This window comes from Rhinolophus hipposideros (genome assembly GCF_964194185.1).
Source record: "Rhinolophus hipposideros genome assembly, chromosome: 4".
NCBI classification, from domain to species: domain Eukaryota; kingdom Metazoa; phylum Chordata; class Mammalia; order Chiroptera; family Rhinolophidae; genus Rhinolophus; species Rhinolophus hipposideros.
In genome coordinates this window covers 29,617,580-29,642,288 of record NC_138050.1, presented here as the reverse complement: position 1 = coordinate 29,642,288, position 24,709 = coordinate 29,617,580, and the positions used below count along the sequence as shown (strand labels likewise).

At 40.9% G+C, this 24,709-nt stretch overlaps 1 protein-coding gene across 4 annotated transcripts in view; it reads left to right on the top strand.

Annotated features, from left to right (window-relative positions):
- ENPP6 (ectonucleotide pyrophosphatase/phosphodiesterase 6) overlaps positions 1–24,709 on the top strand; it is a 101,283-nt gene that overhangs the window by 728 nt on the left and 75,846 nt on the right. The window lies entirely within an intron of this gene.

Sequence of the window (24,709 nt, the reverse complement as noted above, 5' to 3'; positions counted from 1 at the left end):
GTGCTATGCAAAAGTTACACGAGGGATTTCCGGATTACGTGGAGGGAGTTTTTCGGTCGTATCCTGAAGTATTACTTAGCAATGCTACTTGCCCCTTCTTTTGCCTTTTGGGGTCAGGTTAAATAATTATAACATGGAGGAGAAAAATAAATTGTTATGTAGTTCAGATTCCCATTTTTAACTTCTAGCATCTTTTAACACAAAACAAAATATTAAAGCCAGCTAACCCAGACTATACTAGGTTTGGGAAAGCTGGATTTTGCCTAAAGGTAGCCCTCATCTGGGATTGCCGGAATGCCAATGTGATTCCATGAACTTGCTCCTCTATTTGTAATAGAACGGACTCACTTTCTGCTCACACAGTCAGATTCCCGGCTTCCAGTTGGTTTTTCAGCTAACCTTTGTCAGGGCCAGCAAGGCACTCTCAGAAAGAATTTAGCAAGCTGTCCAGGGAAGCTGTTAAGAATGCACTGTTATTGCTGCTTATGTTGGGCTTAGCCATGTGCTCTGAGCACAGGGAAAACTGTATAAATTATGTTAACAGGAAGGGGATGAGAACTCTTGTATCTCATTATGGATCTCTACAGAATGGCAAAGCCATAGGAGTCTGGAAAGATAATTGATATCTCTGACTTCATGCATGTGTACATAAAAATGCCGTAAAACTAAAGGGGAAAGATACTTTGGAGAATTAGAAATGAAGGCATATAGAGAACACAAAATCCAGACTGAGCACAATCCAAGAATGTATTTGCTTTTTTTTTTTTATTTCCCCCAACAGACAAACAAGCAGCGTCTCTAAGATAAAGAGGATGAACAAAAGTCCTCTGGTTCTCACTTGGCACGCTTCTCCCTTTGCAGGGAAGCAGTTTGCAGGCTGCTGGGTCACACATAGATGTTATTGTGTGTCACAGCCTGACTTCAGTTCTGTCCAGGGAGTTTCACACACACAGACCACCCCCACTCCAGTTGTCTTCCAGAGCCTTGCTGGGAGACCCAATTCATAAACTGCCACGTGCAGTTTTCCCGATCTCAGTGGAAAATGAACAAAATCCATTTTAGAAAGTCAGACTCCAGTGAGTAAAAAAGGACCATTACAATCTCCACAGAGAAACCAAGCCAGTGACAAGGTCTTTTGTTGGTCAGACCCACATTCCTGATATTGGCACAAGGAATAACATTCACCAAGCCTCAGTCGTGCAAAGACATGCCTTCTGTTCAGAAATGGGTGTTTTCATTTGTCCTTTCCATGGTGGGACAGTATACTCCCATGAGTGTTGTCAAAACTCTCACCTTTACTTTCAAACTGAGTATATCCTGAGGAAGCCGTGAGAGCACCATGAGGAAGCCATAGACATGTTATGCCTATATTTTATTTATTTATTAGATTTTTATTAAAAATATATCATACAACATTATATCAGTTTCAGGTGTTCACCGTAGTTGTTCAACGTTTATATACCCAAAGAAGTGATCACATGACTCTAGCACACCATCTGACACTGTATTGTGCTTTCATAATATTATTGAATATATTCCCTTTCTGTGCATCACATCCCCGTGACTTACTTGTTTTATACCTGGAAATTTGGGCTTCTTATTCCCCCTTCAACTTTTCCCTCCTTTTAAAAATTTTAAATTACAGTTAACATTCAATATTACTTTGTATTAATTTCAGGTGTACAGCATAGTGGTTAGACATTTGTATAATTTAAGAAGCGCAACCCCTGTCTAGCCTAGTACTCACCTGACACCATGCATCGTTATTACCATATTATTGACTACATTCCCTGTGCTTTACTTTACATCCCCATGACTACCAATTTGTACTTCTTAATCCCTTTACCTTTTTCACCCTGCCCCCAACCCCCCTCCCATCTAACACCCCAATAAATCTAGTACCCATCTGACACCATGCATAGTTACTACAATATTATTGACTATATTCCTTGTGCTATACCCTACATCCCCGTGACTACTGTGTAAAAACCTATTTGTACTTCTTAATCCCGTCCCCTTTTTATCCACCTCCTCAGACCTCCTCCCATCTGGCAAACATCAAAATGTTCTTTGTATTTATGAGTGTGTTTCTGTTTTGTTTGTTTGTTTATTTTGTTCTTTAGATTCCACATATAAGTGAAATCACATTGCATCTGTCTTTCTCTGTCTGACATACTCCACTCAGCACAATACCTTCCAGGTCCATCCATACCACGCAGATGGTGAGAACCTATTCCCTTTTATGGCCAAACAATATTCCTTTGTATATATGTACCACCTCTTCTTTATCCATTCATCCGTTGATGGACACCCAGGCTGCCTCCACATCTTGACCATTGTAAACAATGTTGCAATGGACATATGGATGCACTCGTCCCCTCAAAGTAGTGTTTGGGTTTCTTCAGATAAATACCCAGAAGTGGGATTACTGGGTCCTTCATTGTCTTTTGTTATAGCCTTTGTTTTAAAGTCTATTTTGTCTTGTATAGTATTGCTATCCCAGCCTTTTCTATTTTTTTCCATCTCCATTTTCATGAAATATCTTTTTCCATTCCTTTACTTTCAGTCTGTGTGTCTTTCCATCTGAAGTGAGTCTCTTGTAGGCAGCATATGAAGGGTATTCATTCTTTTCTTATTCATTCAGCCACCTTTGTTTTTAATCCGAGCATTTAATTCATTTACATTGAAAGTAATTGTTGATAGATATGTATTTACTGCCATTTTATTATTCATGGTTTTGAACTTTTTTTTCATCTTAAAGTAATTCTTCTAACATTCCTTGTCATACTGATTTGGTGGTGATGAACTCCTTTAGCTTTTTCTTGTCTGCTCTTTATTTGTCCTTTGATTTTAAATGATAACCTTGCTGGGTAGAGCAGTTGGGTTGTAGGCCCTTGGTTTTCATCACTTTGAATATTTCCTGCTAATCCCTTCTGACCTGCAAAGTTTCTGTTGAGAAATCAGCTGACATTCTTACGGGAGTTCCCTTATACTCTAGTTGCCTTTCTCTTGCTGCTTTCAGGGTTCTCTCTTTGTCTTTAAATTTTGCCAGTTTAATTATAGTGTGTCTTGGTGTGGGCCTGTTTGGGTTCATCTTGTTTGGGACTCTCTGAATTTTCTGAATTTCCTGGGCTTGTATGTATATTTCCTTCACCAGGTGAGGAAAGTTTTCAGCCATTATTTCTTTCAATAGGCTCTCAATCCCTTGCTTTCTCCCTTCTCCTTCTGGTACCCTTATAATGCGAATGTTGTTATACTTGATTTTGTCCCAGAAGTTTTTAAAATTACCCTCACTTTTTTTGTTTTTTTAAGGAGAGCACAGCTCACTCTGACCCATGTGGGGATGGAACCAGCAACCTTGGTGTTATTAGCACCATGCTCTAACCAACTGAGCCAACAGGTCACCCCTCTTACCCTCACTTTTTGATTCCTTTTTCCTTTGGCTGTTCCAATTGGGTGTTTTCTGCTAATTTGCCTTCCAAATTGATGATTTGATCCTCTGCTTCATCTAGTCTTCTGGGGATTCATTCTAGTGCATTTTTCATTTCAGTTATTGTATTCTTCACTTCTGATTGGTTCTTTTTTATGGTTTCTTCATCATTTTTTTATGCTTGCTATCTCATTGTTGAAATTTTCACCAAGTTCCTTGAGCATCCTTGTAACCATTGTTTTGAACTCTGTATCTGGTGGTTTGCCTGCCTCCATGTCGTTTAGTTATTTTTCTAGATTTTTCTCCTGTTCTTCATTTGGGATGTATTTATTTGTTTCCTCATTTTGGCTGTCTTCTGTGTTTGTTTCTATGTAATAGGTAGAACTGCTACATCTCCCAGTTTTGCCAGGTGGCCTCATGTAGTAGGTGTCTTGTGGAGCCCAATAGCATAGTCTCCCTGGTGACCTGCACTGGGTGCTCAAGGAATGTCCCTTATGTGGGTTGTGTGTGTCCCCCTGTTATTTTTGAGCCTTGATTGTCAGTGGGTGGGACTGATCCTCAAGCTGACTGGCTGTAGGGTTTGGCCACATCCACAGCTTATGGGCTGCTGTGCCTGAGACTTAGCCCACTGAGTGGGATTCACCCCAATGGGCTCTGGTGCCCGTTGAGACCACCCTTTGAGTGTACCACTTGTGGGGCTAATTGGGTGGTGCTCTGATGTGGTCTGAAGCCAACCTCCAAGTATGTTGGTTCTGGGGCCTCTTGGGAGAGACTCTGCTGCAAACCCAGATAAGCTACTTCCTATGACCAGGTGGGGGCTACCTGGTAGAAGCTACAAAGTAATCAATGGTTGGTCACTGCCTGTGCTGGACATGGAGGTATGTGGAAGAGACCACACTGTGAACCAAGAACAGCTGTCACCTGTACCAGTTCTGGGGTAGCTCCGCCAAAAACCATGATACTCTGAGATCTGCTGCCATCTGTTGGCTCCCATAAGGTTCAGCCACTGATAAAGCCTCCTGCAGTATGGAGTTGGGTGTGGTGGGGTCTCAGTGAGTCACCAGGGTACCCTGTTTCCCCGAAAATAAGATCTAGCCAGACAATCAGCTCTAATGTGTATTTTGGAGCAAAAATTAACATAAGACCTGGTATTATATTATATTATACCTAGTGTTTATTGTATTATATCATATTGCATTATATTATATTATATTATATTATATTATATTATATTATATTATATTACCCAGTCTTATATTATAGTAAAATAAGACTAGTTTCTTATATTAATTTTTGCTCCAAACAATGCATTAGAGTTGATTGTCCAGCTAAGTCTTATTTTCGGGGAAACACGGTAGATTGAGTGGAGCTCACCAGACCAATTCAGATTCAGATTTGACTTGTGGGGGAAAGGCTCAACACAGGAAAGATGGTGCCTGCCTGCTGGCTGCACAGAAGGAGGACCCCACACAGGGAAAATGAAGCCACACACCTCAGTCTGCCCCCCATATGTCACCAACACCTTCCGAGACACTGTCCCTCTGCTGGAGCCCAGGGTGTATGCCAAAGAGTGTGAGAGTCTGTGCAGGGGGCCCTTTAAGAGGACATCTGGGTTTCCTGCAGACTGCTTTATATCCTTAGTTATTAAACTTCTGTTCAGCTAGACCTCAGGTGGTTATTGAGGTTGAGTGTTCTATAATTTAGTTGTAATTTTGATGTGTTCACAGGATGAGGCAAGCACAACGTTTATCTACTCCAACTTGGATCCTCCCCATGCCTGTATATTTTTAGAGGGTAAAATGTATAATCCAACTTGAATGTCTTAAGTTGACTTTTCCCCTTTTACAGAAGCAATATTGTGCACAATATTACGCACAATATTGCAATATGTCAAGCAAGGCTCATGTTTATGTGCACGTGTCTTTGGGTATGATTTGTCTTGTACCTACTGAGTGAATGTGAAAGCTTGGAGCAAGATTGCAGGCTGGGAGACGCCAGGCCATGAAGCTGGTATCACCTTCACTGTTTTGAAACTTATTCAGGGCTAAGTTGAGACTATTTCTCCCAATATCCATGTTAATTTTTCTACCTGATCTTGAAAAATTCCTCTTTTTTTAAAAAAAGGAAGAATATAACCATTGAAAATTGTACTTAAACATATGGTTTGAACATCTGAGCATTTTACAAGCCAACAAAAGAATAATACTAGATCCTTTTGGTACTAAAAAAATACGATGTTTTAGGGTTTCTCAGAAGTCATAAGTGAGACTATGATCTCACTTCATTACATGAATATTTGCCCAAAAGACATAAAGCCTGAGGTTTTCTTCTCTTTAAGTAAGGAGGAAGGATAAGTTATTGGAAAGAACCCTAGCTGTGGAGCTGGAAGACCTTGGTTGAGTCCTTGCAGGGTCAGGATGACACTGGAAGACTTAGGGCAAGTTTTTGCACTGCCCTATACTCCAGTTTTCTTAGGTTCTGGGTCCTAGGAAACCAGGATCTCATGTGCTGCCAGATGCAGACCATGAAAATAAACAATGCACAGTTAATTAGAAAGAGTTAGGACCTGAGCCACGTAAGACGCCTACATATAAGAAATTAAGAAAATGACAAACTCCTAGGGAGGAGAATTTATATATAAGAAATTAAGAAAATGACAAACTCCTAGGGAGGAAAGCCACATGGATGGTGATAGAAAATGAACAATCACAGGATTTGTAAGGAACCTTGAAAATCATCTAGCTCAGACCCTGACATGAAGCCACAGTGGCTGGTTTTATTTTTTCCTTCGAAATATATTTGCATCAGGACAAATGTGAACAAAAGTTCCAATCATCAAGAAGATCCATCAAACTATCGATTGCTGAGGACAATAGAATCTTAAAACAGGGTCTTTCACCCAGGAAGACTACATTCAAGTTAAGGATGACACATCAGATACCTACTAATACTCTATAATGAATGACAAGGGCTGAATTTTGTCCCTACAAAAATCTGTGTGTTGAAGTCCCAACCCCAAGTACCTCAAAAATTAACCTTATTTAAAGACATGGCCTTTAAAGAGGTAATTAAGTTGAAATGAGGTGGTTAGAAAGGGGCCCTCATCCAATATGACTGATGTTCTTTTAAGAAAAGGAGGAGACACCAGGAATGAGCATGCACAGAGAAAAGGCCATAGGAGGACACAGTGAGAAGGACACTGAAGGACACTGCCATCTACAAGCCAAGGAGAGGTGTCACCAGATACCAAACCTGCCAACACTTTGATCTTAGACTTCTGGCTTCAAGAACTGTGAAAGATAAATTTCTGTTGTTTGCCATGCAGTCTGGGGGACTTTTTTATGGCAGCCCTAGCAAACTAATACACAAAGGACCAATGGGTAATTTCCTAATATGCTACAGAAGGTCAGAGAATAGGAGAATGTTTTTCCAGTTTGAGTAGTATGTGAAAACATTTTGAAGGGGTGGGCTCTGATTTGGGATAAAAAGCCACAAGAGTGGCATATATGCTAACATCTTACTTTATGCATAAATTGTCTTTCTGAGGACCTGCATATAGATCAACTTATTTTGATTAAAACACAACCACAGTGTAACTGCTACTGGGATGCTTTCTGTTTTAGTCTCTTACTGTAGATCTTTTTGTAAGGTTTTTTTTGTCTTTGAGTTAAACCCATATTTGATTTAAGTAAAGTTTAACATAAAATCCATGGAAGAAAGGCAGTGATTTTTGTCCAGCTCATAGGTAACAGAAAACACTGGGTAAGTTTTGAAGCAACATCTCAGTATCATTTTGCCAAGGCCAATGACAATTTTTGTTTATAATTCTTGGACACTTCTTTATTACAAAAGTATAGTTGACATACAATATTATATTAGTTTCAGATGTACAATATAGTGATTCCACATTTGTATACCTTATTATGTGATCACCATAATAAGTTTATTAACCGTCTATCACCATGCAAAGTTATTGTGATATAATTGACGGTATTCCCTGTGCTGTACACTATACCCCGTGACTTATTTATGTTTTAACTAGAAGTTTGTGCCTCTTATTTCCCTTCACCTTTCTCACCCATCTCTCCACTCCCACCCCCCAGAACCATTAGCTTGTTCTCTGTATCTATGAGTCTCTCTCTGTTGTTTTGTTTGTTCATTTGTTGTTGTTTTTTTATATTCCACATATAAGTGAAATCATATGATATTTGTCTTTTTCTGTCTGACTTACATAATTTAGCATAATACCCTTTAAGTCCACCCATGTTGTCACAAATGGTAAGATTTCATCCTTTTTTATAGCTATATGAGTAATATTCCATTGTGTATATCTACATCTTCTTTAGCCATTCATCTACTGATGGACAGTCTGATTAAGCATTTGGGGAAAGTGGCCCAGAAATGTCCTGAGTACAGGGAAACCAGTCTAATCTTCACTGAACATAATCCACCAACAAACACCTGGTGACCTATGCAGTGTGTTGTCATCATTTCAACATCTAGAAACTAGTAAGTACAGTGCAGGGAGGTTGGATGCTTTGCTCCAGATACTGAAGAATGTCAGTAGCAGGCCTGAGGTTGGAGCGTAGGCATCAAAGGCGCAGTTCTCACACAGCAGGGCCCTGGCCCAAGTTCTGGAGTGCCCAGGAAGTTGTGCACGTGGCCTCAGACCTAGGGACAGAGACAGTCCCCAAGACAGTCCAGGAGGCAGCGAGAACCTGAATAAAGGTGCTTTATTAATCCTCTACTGGAATCGAAGAAAAACCAAGAATACTAACTGATTAGGACTAATATTTATGCCAACATATTTCCTATTGCAGTCCTAGAAATTACATGTGAAACAAATTCTTCCTAGATATCAAGGACCCAACATTCTGGAGTAAGAGATTACAGGGTAAGGTATGCTTTCCCCTACTTTTTAGAAAATAGCTGATTTAAATTAAAACCAGCTGTCACTTGAACCAAAGGAAATCAATGCAAAAAGTACTGAGAAATTATGTTTTGAAAAAAGTCCACATCCTCAGCCTTCAGGAGAATTCAGGTTTCACTTGGGGGGATGCCTGTGGACCTCTACACACCCACAGTACAAGCAGCATAGACATGGCCTCCAGGGCTCCCTCTCCTCTCCTTGCCCCAACGTCAGCCTTTGCACAGGTATGTTTGCCCCCGCATGTTAGCTTCCTGACATTTAGATACTTCCTTTGGTACATTATAACCTTTTGTACGTTATATCTGGTGTGCCCTCTATGTCTCCTCCCATTCTCTCTTGTGCAAAATCCAATCATGCTTTTGTTTTCACCAGTGACCTCCTAGTGGTCAAGGGTCAGTCCTCAGGTTTTGATTTCCGTGCCCAGGAATCGCATTTGGCACAGCCCATGATACTCCTTCCTGACAGCTTACTTGGGTTTCAGGACGGTCCTTTCTTGGTTTCATCTTATTTCACTGACTACTCCTTGGTCCCTTCTATTGGTTTCTCCGCATCTTTCTTACCTTTATTTCTTTGAATTGGCTGTACTTTCAGGATGGATCTTGAAGCTTCTACTTCTCCTACCTTCACCCCCAGCACGCTGACCGGAGCCAGCACCCACTATTGCCCAGAGTTTCCTAACAACTCCTGCTCCCCTCCCTGCCTTACAGTTTATTTCCATATACGAGGTCTGACAATTATGTTTGAGAACTCACCCTAGAAAAAGTGCTACATACCTCACTGCTGAATATCACTATAGTCACCTTTGAAGCACTCCCCTTGGGAAGCTCTGCACTGATGCCAGTGCCTAGTCCACCCTTCAAAGCAATTTTGGAACTCTTTCTGGAATGACCATCAGAGCTGTCATTGTTGCATTACCCTTGATGTCCTGAATGTCATCAAAACGTCTTCCTTTCAATAGTTCCTTTATCTTCAGGTAAAGAAAGAAGTCATTGGGGGCCAGATCAGGTGGGTAGGGAGGGTGTTCCAATACAGTGATTTGTTTACTGGCTAAAAACTCCCTCACAAACAGTGCCGTGTGAGCTGGTGCATTGTCGTGATACAAGAGCTCCTTCAGGACCATTTATGCACACACCTTTATCATGCCAAGATTTTCAGTTAAGATTTTCCTAACTGTTTCTCTATCGATGTGTACTTGGTCTGCTACGCTTCTCACAGTGACGTTGACACACAATTTGATGAATTTTTGCCATGTTTTTGTCAGTGTGAGCACATGGTGGCAAGTTTGTGAACTTACTTGTCACACCACATATGAAGCAGAGTAGTCCTTTAAAACACGTCTGATCACGTTGTTCCTCTGTTCAAACTCTCCAGCAGATTGTGCTTTGACTCTAGGTAAAATCTAAAGTCCTCACAGAACTTCTCCTACATGGTCACCTTTCTCCTTCTGACCTCATTCCCGATCACTATTCCCCCTGTTTCCTTTCCTGTTCCAGGCATATGGCTGCCTCAGGATATTTGAACTTACTTTTCCTTCTGGCTGGGATGCTTTTCCCTAGAAAGACCCGAGGTTTGCTCCCCTGTTTGTCTCAGATCTCTTTCCCATTGTCACTGTAGTGGATATGCCTTACCTGGCTACCCTAGAAGCCCACCCCACTCTATCATTCTCTGTTCTCTCACTCTCCTTATTTTTCATCATAGAATTGATTTCATTATTCTGTCTTCTTTAAACAAAATGTATTATAAAGAGGAAGCATTATAATAATGATTAAAACCTTCAGAGTTTCAAGGAACTTGATTATTATTTTGATTTTAGATACTCCTAAACTAAAAAGGAGGAGAAAAAGCTGAAATTATGCTTTGTTTTATTTAAGCAAGTAACAGCCATGTAGATGAACGGGTCACCTTTTATGTCTAGTAATCTTCTATATCTCAAAACGTGTCTATCAATTTTGTTTTCAGTTTTGACTATAAAATTGGAGGAAGCAAGAGGGTTGAAAGGAGAGTCCCCGATGAGGAGGGGCTGTGCCAAGTAAGGGATCAAAGGCCTAGAGTGTTGGAAGTGTAAGTAGGACACTAGTTGTCAGCATAGCCTGAGAGAAAGCTTAATTCTAGCCAAGATTGCTGAAGCCAAGAAAGCTGAGTGGACAGCAAAGCACGAACAAGGCAAATGGTTCTCACAAACAACTGTGAGAGGACAGTGAAGGCCAACTTTTGTGTGGTCCTGACTGTCGGACCCAGGGATGGGTCTGGCAACCTGAAGGGCTGGCAGGGGTATACTGTGTTTTTAGCCTCCATCCCAGATTGCTTAAGTGGCCAGGCTGGCAACACAGGCAGCCTTAGATATTTGAAAACATGGCATGGTCTTATGAGCTGAATTGTGCTCCCCTCCTCCAAATCTATAAGTTGAAGTTCTAACCCCCATTCTCTAAGAATGAGACTATATTTAGAGATAGGGGTCTTTTAAAATGTAATTAAATTGAAATGAGGTCATTTGGGTGGGCCTGGGCCCTAATTCAATATGACTGATGTCCTTATAAGAAGGAAGGTGAGATTAGGACATAAATGGGCACAGAGGGAAGACTATGTGAAGACAGAGGGAGAAGACAGCAATCTACAAGCCAAAGAGAGAGGCTTTAGAAAAGACCAACCCTGTTAGCACTTTGATTTCAAACTTCTAGCCTCCAAAATGGTGAAAAATTTCTGTTGTTTTAACTACCTGGTCTGTGGTACTTGGTTATGACAGCTTTTGGAAACTAATACAGAAAGGATGGTGACATTAGGCTGCCAGTCAAAGAATGAAGGTTTTTTTTTGTTTGTTTGTTTGTTTGTTTTTGTTTTTTAGAGTTCACTTCCACTCCCAAAACTAATTGCTGAGGATTTCTGGTGGTTTCTGCCGTGTAATGGAGGTGGTCATGGTGTATTGGTGGCCTAAGGCTGCTGTAAAAAATTGCCACAAACTGAAAGGCTTAACACAATAGAAATTATTCCTTTGCAGTTCTGGAAGCTAGTAATCTGAATCGAGGTGTGGAAAGGGCCATGCTCTCTAGAAGAGAGCCTGTGTCATGCCTTTCTCCTAGCTTTTTTGGTATCTTAGTCTTTGGTCTACAGATATCTGGTTGTATCACTCCAGTCTATGCCTCTTTTGTCACATGGCATTCTTCCTGTGTGTCTCTTCTCTTGTTATAAGGACACTAGTCCTATTAGATTAGAGCCCATCCTAATGACCTCATCTTAATTTGATTACATCTGCGAAGACCTTGTTTCCAAATAGGATCACACTCACAGATACCGAGGGGTAGAACTTTAAGCTATCTTTTTGGGGAACACAATTCAATCCATAATATGTGGTACAGTGGAGAGAGCTATGGATTTGCTATGGAAGACCTAATTTCATCTATTCTGTTACTTTTTAACTTGCAGAATTGGAACAAGTTCTTTTCAGTTTTAATATTATTTATCAGTAGAATGGAGAAAATAAAGTTACCCAATAGGTTTGTTGTGAGGCCAGACTTTGTGTAAACTTTGTGTAAAGCCAACATTATAAAAACTGTACATGTTACACATTTTATTAGTAAGAGTAAGCTAAATTATGTTGCAGTAACAAGCTATATCAGAGGCTCACAACAACTAAGATTTCTTTCTCACTCATACATATGGACTTTAAAGATTAACTCTGCCCATTTCCTCTTCATTCTGAGACGCAGGCTGAAAATCAACTTGTAAATGAGACATGTTCCTCATGTGGCAAAGGGAAAATAGTAGAACAATGTGATAATGCTTAAAACTTCTGCTCAGAGGAGTCACAAGTCACATCTACTTACATTTCATTGGCCAAAGCAAATCCTATTGCCAAGCTTGATGCCAATTAATCCAGGATGTATAATCCTCCCAAAACTGGGTGCAGAAATTATCTTTAACATTAATGCAATGTGTCACAGACACTCAATGAGTACCAGTTGCATTTTATAAGAACATTTTGGGTCTTAATGACAATGAATGGCTTAGAGACAAGTGTCTACAACTCAGGGGAGGGATCTATTATTGGGAGTTACAGTGGTCTTGAACATTTCCATGAGAAGATGGATCTGGAACTGAACATTGAAAGATGAGTAGGACGTCATGAAAATGGCGGCATGAGGTGAGCCTTTTGAAATCTCTCCTGGAATTTACAACAAATTGAACAACTATAACTCCACAAAGGACTCCCTGCACAGCAGACAGACAAGACTAAGAGGCCCACTACTGAAATCACCTAAAGGTAGGCAAATTGTGCGAGCATAGGGAGGAGGGAAGGGAGAAGTGCAGAGATGGGGCCGGGCAGGCACAGGCCACAGACCTAGCTTGGTGATCCGAGCTCCCTGCATCCCGGAACTACCGCAGCTGTGGGAGAGGGAAGAACTTGGATTTCTAGGGCTCCATTTATGGCCCACAGGGCTGAGGGGACAGCATATAACACAGCTGAACCCAACGCTCATGGAAGAGACATCAGAGCAAAGACTGAGGGAAGAAGGCTGAAAATGGTGGTTTAAGCCCTCACTGCCAAGCAGAGAACGGAAGCCTTAGGCACTGAGACTAGCCGCCACCTGCTGACTCTCCCAGAGCTTGCTTTACCCCCACCTGTCCAGTGCTAGAAGAGGAACAGTAGCAGTGTCAGATCAAAAGAACAGAATATTTGCAATTCTGAGAACTGTGGTCCACAGACACGGACCTGCAGCCCAAATAGTTCCAGTAAATGGAGCCGGACTTTCTGTGGTGGTGGTCGCCGCCATTGCTCTGGGTCACCTCTCATAATCCATTCTGCCCTGTCCCCACCTATCTGGGTGGATCCCTGCAGGAGTAAACAGAGCTGCTAAAACACACAGGCTCTGAATCTGGAGCAGGAAGAGCTTTGGAACTTCAGAAGCTCTCCACATCCCCCCACAGAGGAAGTGTCGTATAACCCAGGTGGATTGTTCACAGATGAGAAGCCTCCCACCTTCCAGGGAATCCCCCCATTGTATAAGAAACCGGAATAGTGCAGAGAACATATAACACAGTATGAGAGAGAATAAAAGGCTGCAGTTGGAGAGAAAATAAAACATTCTACCAATACCTACTGGAAAACAAAAGAAAAACCTCTTTCTATCAACCTGTTGCAGAACCCATTCCTATAGATGTCTAGGAAAAGAAATAATAAATCATTAATAGCCATGAATAACCAAGGTAACAAGACAGCTCAGAAAGAAAATGAAAAGTCTCCAGAAAATGAACTTAAAGACATGGAAAAATATGTGACTTAAATGACAGAGAATTCAAGATTGCAGTTCTTAAAAAACTCAATGAGATGCAAGAAAACACAGACAGGTGGTTTAATGAACTCAGAAACACAATCAAAGAACAAAATGGACATTTTACCAAGGAGATTGAAATTTTAAAAAAGAACCAAATAAAATTTCTGGAGATTAAGAACTCAATAAAAGAAATGAAGAATGAAATAGCCAGCTTAGGTAGTAGAGTTGACCAGATGGAGGAAAGAATCAGTGACATTGAAGACAGAAATCTGGAAATGACATGGATGGAAGAAGAGACTTGAGACTTAAAAGAAATGAAAGAACTCTATAAGAACTTTCTGACTCCATCAGAAAAAGCAATATAAGAATAATAGGCATACCAGAAGGAGAAGAGAGAACGAAACAGAGAGTATATTCAAACAAATAGTTGATGAGAACTTCCCAAACATGTGAAAAGAACTGGATCCTCGAATCCAAGGAGCAAATAAAACACCTAATTACTTCAACCCCCCAACAGGCCTTCTCCAAAGCACATTGTATTAAAGCTGTCAAAAATTACAATAAAGAAAGAATCCTCAAGGCAGCCAGGGAAAAGAAGAAGGTAATTTACAAAGGAAAGTACATTAGATTATCATCAGATTTTTCAGCAGAAACTCTACAAGCCAGGAGGGAGTGGAATCAACTATTCAAACCATTGAAAGAGAAATTATGAGCTAAGAATAATAATATATCCAGCAAAGACATCCTTTAGATATGAGGAAGAATAAAGATCTTTCCAGACATACAGAATCAGGGAATTTTCTAACAAGCAACCTGCACTTCAAGAAATACTGAAGGAGGCTATTTGACCAGCATAAATAGGGATGATTTGTGACAACCAAAACATAAAAGCAGGGGAGAGTAAAGGCCTGAACCGGAATATGGGAATAGAGAAATTAAGCTTGCTGCAGAAAATGGAATACTCTAAATATGAAACTTTCTTTTACATAAACTTAACGGTAACCACTCAAAAAAAAATCCAGAACTGAAATATATAACATAATAAAAGAAGAAACAGAGGGAAAAATCATAGAATACCAAAACACAGAAATAATAGACAACAACAAAAAGGCAAAGAAACAATGGAGACACAGTTTTACCAGAAAACCAAAGAGAGAATGATAGGAAATCCTCACATATCTATAATCACCCTAAATGTAAATGGACTCAACTCACCAATGAAACAGCACAGAGTAGCAGATTGGATAAAAAATCTAAACCCAACCATATGCTGCCTCCAACAGACATCTCTCAGCTACAGGGACAAACATAGACTCAAAGTGAAAGGGTGGAAATCGACACTCCAAGTAAATGATATCCAGAGAAAATCAGGTGTAGCCATACTGATATCAGATGAAGCAGACTTCAGGATAAAATAGATAACAAAAGACAAAGATGGACATTTCATAATGGTAAAGGGGACTATACAACAAGAAGACATAACAGTCATCAATATTTATGCCCCCAATCAGGGAGCACCGAATATACCAAGCAACTACTAACAGAACTAAAGGGAGAAATTGACCAAAACACAATTATACTAAGGAACTTAAATACATCATTGACAGCTATGGATAGATCATCCAAACAGAAAATAAATAATGAAATAGCAGCACTAAATGACACATTAGATGAAATGGAAATAATTGACATTTATAGAGCACTTCATCCTAGAACATCAGACTATACATTTTTTTCTAATGTACATGGAACATTCTAAAGGATAGACCATATATTGGGACATAAAACTAGCCTCAGCAAATTTAAGAGGATTGAAATCATACTAAGCATATTCTCTGATCACAAAGCTTTGAAATTGGATATCAGCTGCAAAAAGAAAGCAGGAAAAACACCAATATGTGGAGATTAAACAACATACTTTTAAAGAACAACTGGGTCAAAGAAGAAATAAGAGGAGAGATCAAAAGATACATAGAAACAAATGAGAATGAAAATACATCCTACCAAAACTTTTGGGATGCCGCGAAAGCAGTTTTAAGAGGGAAATTTATATCATTACAGGCCTATCGCAAGAAACAAGAAAAATCCCAGACATAACCTCATGTTACACCTTAAAGAACTAGAAAAAGAAGAGCAAAGGAAACCCAAGGTCAGCAGAAAAGGAAATAATAAAAATCAGAGCAGAACTAAATGAAATAGAGAACAAAAAGACAATAGAAAAAAATTAATGTGACAAAGAGCTGGTTCTTTGAGAAGATTAATAAAATTGACAAACCCTTGACTAGACTCACTAACATAAAAAGAGAAAAGACACTAATAAAATCAGAAGTGAAAGAGAGGAAGTTATCACAGATGCCACAGAAATACAAAGGATCATCCAAGAATACTAGGAAGGACTATATGCCACCAAATTCAATAACCTAGAAGAAATGGACAAGTTCTTAGAAACATATAGCCTTCCTAGGCTGAATCAGGAAGAATTGGAAAATCTAAATAGATCACCAGTAAGGAAACTGAGTTAGTCATCCGAAACCTTCTCATAAGCAAAAGTCCGGGACCAGATGGCTTCACTAGTGAATTTTACCAAACCTTCAAAGAGGATCTAATACCTATCCATCTCAAACTCTTCCAAAAAATTGAAAAAGAAACAATACTCCCTAACTCATTTTATGAGGCCAACATTACCCTGATACCAAAACCTGGAAAGGATAACATAAAAAGAGAAAACTACACACCAATATCTCTGATGAATACAGATACAAAAATCATAAACAAAATTCTAACAAATCAAATGCAACAATGCATTAAAAAGATTATTCATCACGACCAAGTGGGGTTCATCCCAGAGGCACAACATATGCAAATCCATCAATGTGATACATCACAAACAAAATAAAGGACAAAAATCATATGATTGTATCAATTGATGCAGGAAAAGTGTTTGACAACATACAACATGCATTTGTGATTAAAACACTTAATAAAATAGGTATAGAAGGAAAATACCTTAACCTAATAAAGGCCATATATGACAAACCCTCAGCTAATATCATAATTAATGGTGAAAAACTGAAGCCCTTTGCTCTACATTCAGGAGCACGACAGGGCTGTCCCCTGTCACCTTTGCTTTTCAATATAGTGTTGGAAGTCCTCGCCAGAGCCATCAGGCAAGAGAAAGAAATAAAAGGCATCCAAATTAGGAATGAAGTTAAATTGTCAGTCTTTGCAGATGACATGATGCTATATATAGAAAACCCTAACGACTCCACCAAAAAGCTATTAGAAACAATAAACGAGTACAGTAAAGTTGCCGGCTACAAAATCAATGTACAAAAGTCCATTGCATTCCTATATACTAACAATGAAATCTCAGAAAAAGAAATTAAAACAACAACAATTCCTTTAGCAATTGCAACAAAAAGAATAAAATACCTAGGACTAAACTTAACCAAGGATGTGAAAGACCTATATGCTGAAATCTATAAGACATTTTAAAAAAAAATTGAAGAAGACACAAAGAAATGGAAAGACGTTCCGTGTTCATGCATTGGAATAATCAACATAGTTAAAATTGCCATGTTACCCAAAGCAATATACAGATTTAATGCAATCCCCATCAAAATCCCAATGGCATTTTTTATAGAGATAGAACAAAAAATCATCAGATTAGTGTGGAACTACAAAAGACCCCAAATAGCCAAAGCAATCCTAAGACAAAAGAACAATGCTGGAAGTATCACACTCCCTGACTATAGCTTGTACTACAGGGCAACAATAATCAAAACAGCATGGTATTGGCAGAAAAACAGACACACAGACCAATGGAATAGAATTGAGAATCCAGAAATAAACCCACATAAATATGGACAGATAATTTTTGACAAAGAAGCCAAAAACATACAATGGAGGAAAGACAGCCTCTTCAATAAATGGTGCTGGGAGAATTGGATAGCCACGTGCAAAAGAATGCAACTGGACTGCTATCTGTCACCATGTACCAAAATTAATTCAAAGTGGATCAAAGACCTAAGCATAAGACCTGAAACAATAAAGTGCTTAGAAAACATAAGTACTAAACCTATGGACCTTGGGTTCAAAGAGCATTTTATGAATTTGGCTCCAAAGGCAATGGAAGTAAAAGCTAAAATAAATGAATGGGACTATATCAAACTTAAAGGGTTCTGTACAGCAAAAGAAAGTATCAAGATAAAGAGGCAACCAACTGAATGGGAGAAGATTATTGCAAACAGCGCCTCTGATAAAGGGCTAATATCCAAAATATACAAGGAACTCATACAACTGAACAACAAAAAACCAAATAATCCAATTGAAAAATGGACAGGGGACCTGGAGATATATTTCTCCAAAGAGGACATATAAATGGCAAATAAACATACGAAAAAATGCTCAACATCATTAATCATCAGAGAAATGCAAATAAAAACCACAGTGAGATATCACCTCACCCCAGTCAGAATGGCTATCATCAACAAGACAAATAGGAACAAGTATTGGAGAGGCTGTGGAGAAAAAGGAACCCTCATACACTGTTGGTGGGAAGGCAGACTGGTGCAGCCGCTATGGAAGGCAGTGTGGAGGTTCCTCAAAAAATTACAAATAGAATTACCATATGACCCAGCAATCCTTCTCCTGGGTATCTACCCAAAAAATCTGAAAACATTTATCCATAAAGACATCTGTGCTCCAATGTTCATTGCAGCTTTATTTACAGTGGCCAAGACATGGAAACAACTAAAATGTCCTTCGATAGATGAATGGATAAAGAAGTTGTGGTATATATACACAATGGAATACTATTTGGTGGTAAGAAAAGATGGAATAGGACCATTTGTGACAAATGGATGGATCTTGAGATTATAACGCTAAGCGAAATAAGTCAGACAGAAAATGTAGAGAATCATATGAAACTGAAAACAACAAAAGAACAAGACAAACAAATGAAGAAACAAAAACTCATAGACATAGACAATAGTTTAGAGGTTACCAGAGGGTCAGGGGGTAAGGGGAGCTCTAGAAGAGGGTAAATGGGGTCTAATATACGGTGATGGAAAGAGAACTGACTCTGGATGGTGAACACACATGAGATATAGATAATGCATTACAGAATTGTACACCTGATATCTATGTAACTTTACTAATAATTGTCACCCCAATAAACTTTAATTTTTTTTTTAAAAGAAAGATGACTGGAAAGATTTTTAGTAAGAGATGAATTTTGATCCAGTTCTTAAGAAAAAAACCTCTATAAAGACTGGTGATAGCACAAGCAAAGTCAGAGAAGCATTCACAAGAAAGGGGAAGGTGCACTAAACCCCTTGGGTGTGGGTTGGAGAGTTAGAGAGTTGTATTTGGGTTTTTTTTTTTTTAAAGACATTCAGTTGATAGAAGGTTTGAAAGCTAAATGAAGATAATCCAACAAGCTCCTCCTTTCCTCTTTTCCACAAACATTTGAGCATCTACGCTTTATGACTGGCTGTAAATGAGGAGTTGAATTGGAAGAGCAGCACCCTTGAGGCAGAATTTACTGATTGGGTAATGAGTGAATATGGAAAAACTGAAAGGAAGGGAGCCTAAATCAAAGCTACAAGACATTCAGAAGTCTGGGTCTCCAGTGAGAACACATGGGAAAGTTTGGAGGGCTGTTTATTTCGGGAAGCAAATTTTCACCAAAATAGATTTCAAGTTGGAGTAGGTTATATACCTGGTTGGCCCTTTTGGGGATCAAAAACAATAGCTTAAAGGAGTGTTCTAGAAATTTTTAGACGAGCAATGGGGGTAAAAGAGAGAATGGATACATGAACCAACGGACCCAGTACATGAACCTTGTTTCACGGATCCACTGCCGTCTTATCTCTTTGCTTGTCACACAACGGGTAGAGCATATTTCTCACAGATGCACAATTCAGTCTGTCTTCTCATCTGCATGAACTTCTGTGTAAATTTTGTCACTTACTTCCCAGGGACACCTAACAACATCTTTCCATTGTTTCCAGTTAAAACGAAGGTCGGTGTAATGAGTCCTGATTAAGTTGCCTAAAGAAGCAGGCTGGGTAGGTGACGTGTCGGGCAACAGAAGTCGGGAAGGGCACTAACCGGCTCATGCCCTGAGAAAAAGTTGTGTTCCAAGAATTTGCAAAAATAATCTCTCCTGGCACATCATTATTTAAGCTCCCATCAACAAACCTCTCTACACTGAAGTGCCACTTTTTCAAAAGCATGTTTCTCTTTGCTTCCATGGTGATGAGAGGGAGTTCTTGTTATATGGCATTCAGCTGCTGGAATCCCATTCCCTGAAGAAGGGAATGGTTAGGGTAGTGGGTAATGCTTAAAAATGTGGTGAAAGCTTTTGATTATAACAACAGCAAGCCCTTTTTAAAGAAGGTTCACCCACACAGAGCCACTGCAGTCTCCAAACCATGGCTGATTTCTCCTGCCTCACTCCCCTCCTTCCCCACACCGGGCCCCATCGTTGATTGATAGGACCATATGCCTCCTGCCAAGGCTTCTGGGAGTTGGTTGAACCATTCTGCTCTCAGTACCTGCTTTATCATGAATCCTATGCCAAAAATGGGTTAAAGGACATTTAAAATTAATTCAGAGGGAGCCTGAGTCAGCATGTTAACATTTATTTCAGAGAGACTTTAAACAACACCTACTCATGTTTCACAGTCCCCTTCCGTGAATAGGGCCATTGTGTCTGGGTCTGCCAGGCAGGGACCTGCGGCAGGTTTGGGGCTCCTCTGGGTCCTGTGTGCAGCATTTGGCTCTTGTTGGATATTGTGCTTGATCATAACCTACTCCTATCTTCATCCCTTTTCACAGCAAGGAGAAAGTCTACGACAGAGAGGTTACCAAACCATACGTGGGCAGACACATTTGGACAAAGGGATGCCAGGCTGAAATCATAAGCAGACTTTGTTTGGTCAGGGATACTGCAGATTCTTTACCCCTTTATGAAGTAATTCCTCCTTGGGTGCCTGTCTATGAGAGTGAGGACTTCTGTGGTTGCCAGTTCCAGGCAGGAAAGGTGGGGTCACCGTGAGAATGCACATAAACTTCTGCAGCAGAGCATGCCAACTTGTGTGCTGTGAGCCACGAGTGGGTTACAGATGGGCCAGGAGGCCAGGTCCCCTGCTCAGTCACCTGAGGTATGAGTAGCCTTGTCTGTTCACCCCAAGTTGCCCAACCAAAATGTCTGATGTGCAGTAGGTTGGAAAGCACTGGTGGACCTGATCGAGCATGGGGAAGGAGTCAGGGGGCCGGGTTTTCTTCTCTGACGCCAAGATCCTCTGGGAGTTTGGATAAGTCACATCATCGTCCTGCTTCTGAGTACTCACTGCTTTAAAATGAGAGGCCTGGGCAGATGGAGCCCTGCGGTCAGCTGTGCACTTAGTGACCGCAGGATGTGTGTTAGGAATGTTCTAGGTGCTCTGTTCTAGGGGCTGGGAATGCAGTACTGATGTTCCAAGGAGAGTCTTAGGGGCAGAAAAAAGGGGTGACTGGAACAGGCTCTCGATGGCAACCTGCATCCCTTCCCTTGTTATGGTCACAACTCCATTTTGGCCTCTTTTATACATTTGAAGAAAGTGGTCTGTAGTTAATGCCACTGGATTCTGATGGCCCCTGACAAAGACTCTGGCCTGAAGGTAGGGTAGGAGGCAGCCGGCCGAGGTCCCCATGTATGCGGATATAGTGGGCGAGACACCCACAGAGTTTACCTAAGGGGACCACGGGCCTTGGGCTCGTCTTCCAGATTCTTTACACAAATCAAATAAATTAGCTCATCAGCTGTATTGCATGTTTACTTTCCCCTAAAAGTTATCTGTATGTACTAGGGTTTGGCTTTTTCAGGTGGACTTGAGAAACATTCTGCTTTAAAGGCTAAAGGCAAATACCTTCAACAAACATAGATGTTTGGGAGAAAACCTCAAATATTGGGCTTCCAGTCACTCACTAGTAGAACATGCTTTCCACCCCTTATACCCCCTACCCTGCAGCCCAGACTAATGAAACCCGATGGAAGGGTCACGGCATCATATCCGTCCCTCACCAGCCGCGTAAATTCCCTTTCTGGGCTTCAGTGTTCTCATTTGTAAAGAAGGTGGACCCTCTCTAGAATACACCCCTGGCCTACAAGGAATCACACCAAGAGTCCACCAAAGAGGAAAGACGTGAGGCAAGGCCATGTCAGGACATGAGAACATCTCAGAAAAGTTACCAGAGTCTTCTCTGTGGCTCCAGCAGCCCCTGTAAAATGCTGCCAAGTCACTTAGGCTGAAGTCAGGCTATGTACGTGAGTAAGTGGTCAGTATTTTATAATTTTTTTCACACATGTTCCCCCAGTTTCTGGTCATAAATGCTCTGTGGTGTGGAGATAGCCTCTCTCCCACTCTTTGTCCAGCCATGCTCCACAGGAAGGCAGGAGACAGAGAACAGCCTGGAGACACCACCATTCAGGGTCATCAGGGCCCAGCCAAGGATTTTTGCCAAAAAAATGGAGGGAAAACATATCTTTAGAGATACATGAGAAACGATGAACTGTGGTTTCCCATTGGAGTAGCACCTGGACAGATGAGAGACAAAAATGTGAGAGAGCTGCCTTGTTGTCTCTCTTTTCAAATAATATGATTTATCTATTCAAAATATTAAGTTAAAAGATGCATCCATATCCAGTGGAATAAGCAGACACTTTAACATTGATTAAGCCCTCCGTTTTTAGTGCAGGCTGCTACAACAAAATACCATAGATTGGGCTGCTTTTAAACAACAGAAATTTATTTCTGACAGTTCTGGAGTGATCAAGGCGCCAGCATAGTCGAGTTCTGGTGAAGGCTGTCTTCCAATTTGCAGAGACCATCTTCTCATTCGGTCTTCACATGGCAGAAAGAGGGTGAGACCTCGCTGGGGTCCTTGTTACAAGGGCACTAATCCCATTCATGAGGGCTCCATCTTCATGACTTAATCACCTCCCCAAGCCCTGGCCTTAGCCTAACACAATCACATTAAGGATTAGGTTTCAATATATGAATTTTGGGAGGACACAAACCTTAGATCCGTTGCACTCACCTTGTGATTTAGGGAAATATAATCACACAAAAAAGCATTTTTTAAAAGATGCTTCACAGTTTAGTGAGCCTAAAGCAATGTTTTGTGATTTAGTTTGCTCAGTCTGTATTGCAGACTTGCAAACAACAACCAGCCAGGGCTCAGGCGCCCCATGGTTAAGACTGCTATCGCCATCCTACTTTGAACACCATCACCGCGTGGGAGCTGCCACTGCCCATGTGAGGAGCAGAACTAAAGATAATCTACCGGTCCCACGTGGTGTCCAGTTTCTGAAGGGTTTCCACCCCCCAGGTGGGTCCCTCAGTCCACACAGCAGTCTACCCTGCTTTTGGTCTACACACGCTCAGGGGCATCGGAATGGGGTCAGTCTCTGCATCTGGGCCCAGTGCTTGCTCGGAACAGACACGTGATGATATATGTTTGTTGGACTGACCTGGTGTAGTGCCAGTAACTGGACTTCTGTCTGACCCCATCATGGAAGGTTTACATTACCTATCTTTCTTCTAGGCTCGAGAGTTTTGTCGTTGAACCTCATCTGCCGAAGTTTCACAATTTTCTAACACACAACTGGTGCACTCTTATACCTGTTTTGATCTCACTAGATTCTGGATTCCTTCTGACCATACCCCATAGGCCTCTAAGTTCCCTCCTCCCTCTTCACACTGGATGTGCTTCTCTTCCCCAGGGCCCAATGCAACACTATCGCCACATTTATTCTGTCATCATGGACTTCCCGGCACTCAGGGCTGTCCCGGTTTTGCTAGAGTCAGTGGGTGGATCTAATTTCAGTTTCCAATTACTCTCAGTCTGGCCCGTTTCCCTAGAGCTTAACCAGCTGGCCTCATTCCAAACCATGGCACACCATCCTGTCCATTTCTGCGTGTGATTTTCACAGTCCGTTTTAGCATGCATTTATCGGCATAAAATAGAACATGAAAACCATGTGAAGGAACTTGGGAATATGTAACAAAACCCACAATATCCCAATCCAAAATTTCCCCTAAAGGCATTCAGAGCGACAAAATGTAAAAAGCAGAAGATGCCTTAGAAATTCTAATGCGTTTATTTGTCTCCTGAGGCAGAATAGGAGACGGAGGCTTAAGGTTCAGACCCAGCAGCTAGATAAGGTCAGAAGCACAGGTCTCCAGGCACAGGCGGGGGTCTGGCCTCCTTTAGATGACCAGGGATGGAAGCCTAGGCGTCTTGTCCAACCCCTCCTGCCTGTGTGTCTAGGTTGACCACCTTGCCTGAGCTCTCAGTTTTGCTCTGAGCACTCCACTCTCCCATGGCTGGGCTTTCCTGCTGGGGTTGCTTTTCGTTCTTTTCTCACTCTCATTAACATCTCCAAGATGTATGAGCTGACATGAGATTCAAGGAAAATCTTTTTTGTAGATTTCATCAAGGATTTGGTCGGGGAGGAGGTGCAACCACTGAGAAGACTAGGGCTGGTGTTTGGACTCAGCTCAGCCATCCTCCCTACTTCCTTGTGCCATGGATGATAATGAAAGACTGGTTGCTATGCTAAGCTTCCTAAAGGATCTCACCAAGTCATGATGAAACAGATAAGAAAATCATGTTCCAAAGAATTCACTCTCAGGCTGTATCAACATGCATTTCAACATCTAGCTAAAAGCTAAAATAATCAAGTGAAAATAAAAATGACTTTATTTACCCAATAAAGTGGGTGTCTTGAAAATTCACCTCAGGAGGTTCCCTCAGTGGACATCAGACTAATTCCTAACCTTCAAACAACATGGGATCATCAGGGTTCTTATGGTCAGTTGTGAAACCCCTGTTGGAATAGAATTTTGAAAAATGACCTCTCTACTTCTCCTTTGTCACTTCTGTTTTTGTTGGAGTCCCCTCTGGAACTCTCAGTCCTTTCCTTCACTTCACTCCAGCCCAGGCCCCAGCTTCCCTCCACCCATGTGTCTCTTCCAAGGCAAAATGAGATGCCTCTCTAAAAAGTCTTGACCCTCAGATAGTAATACT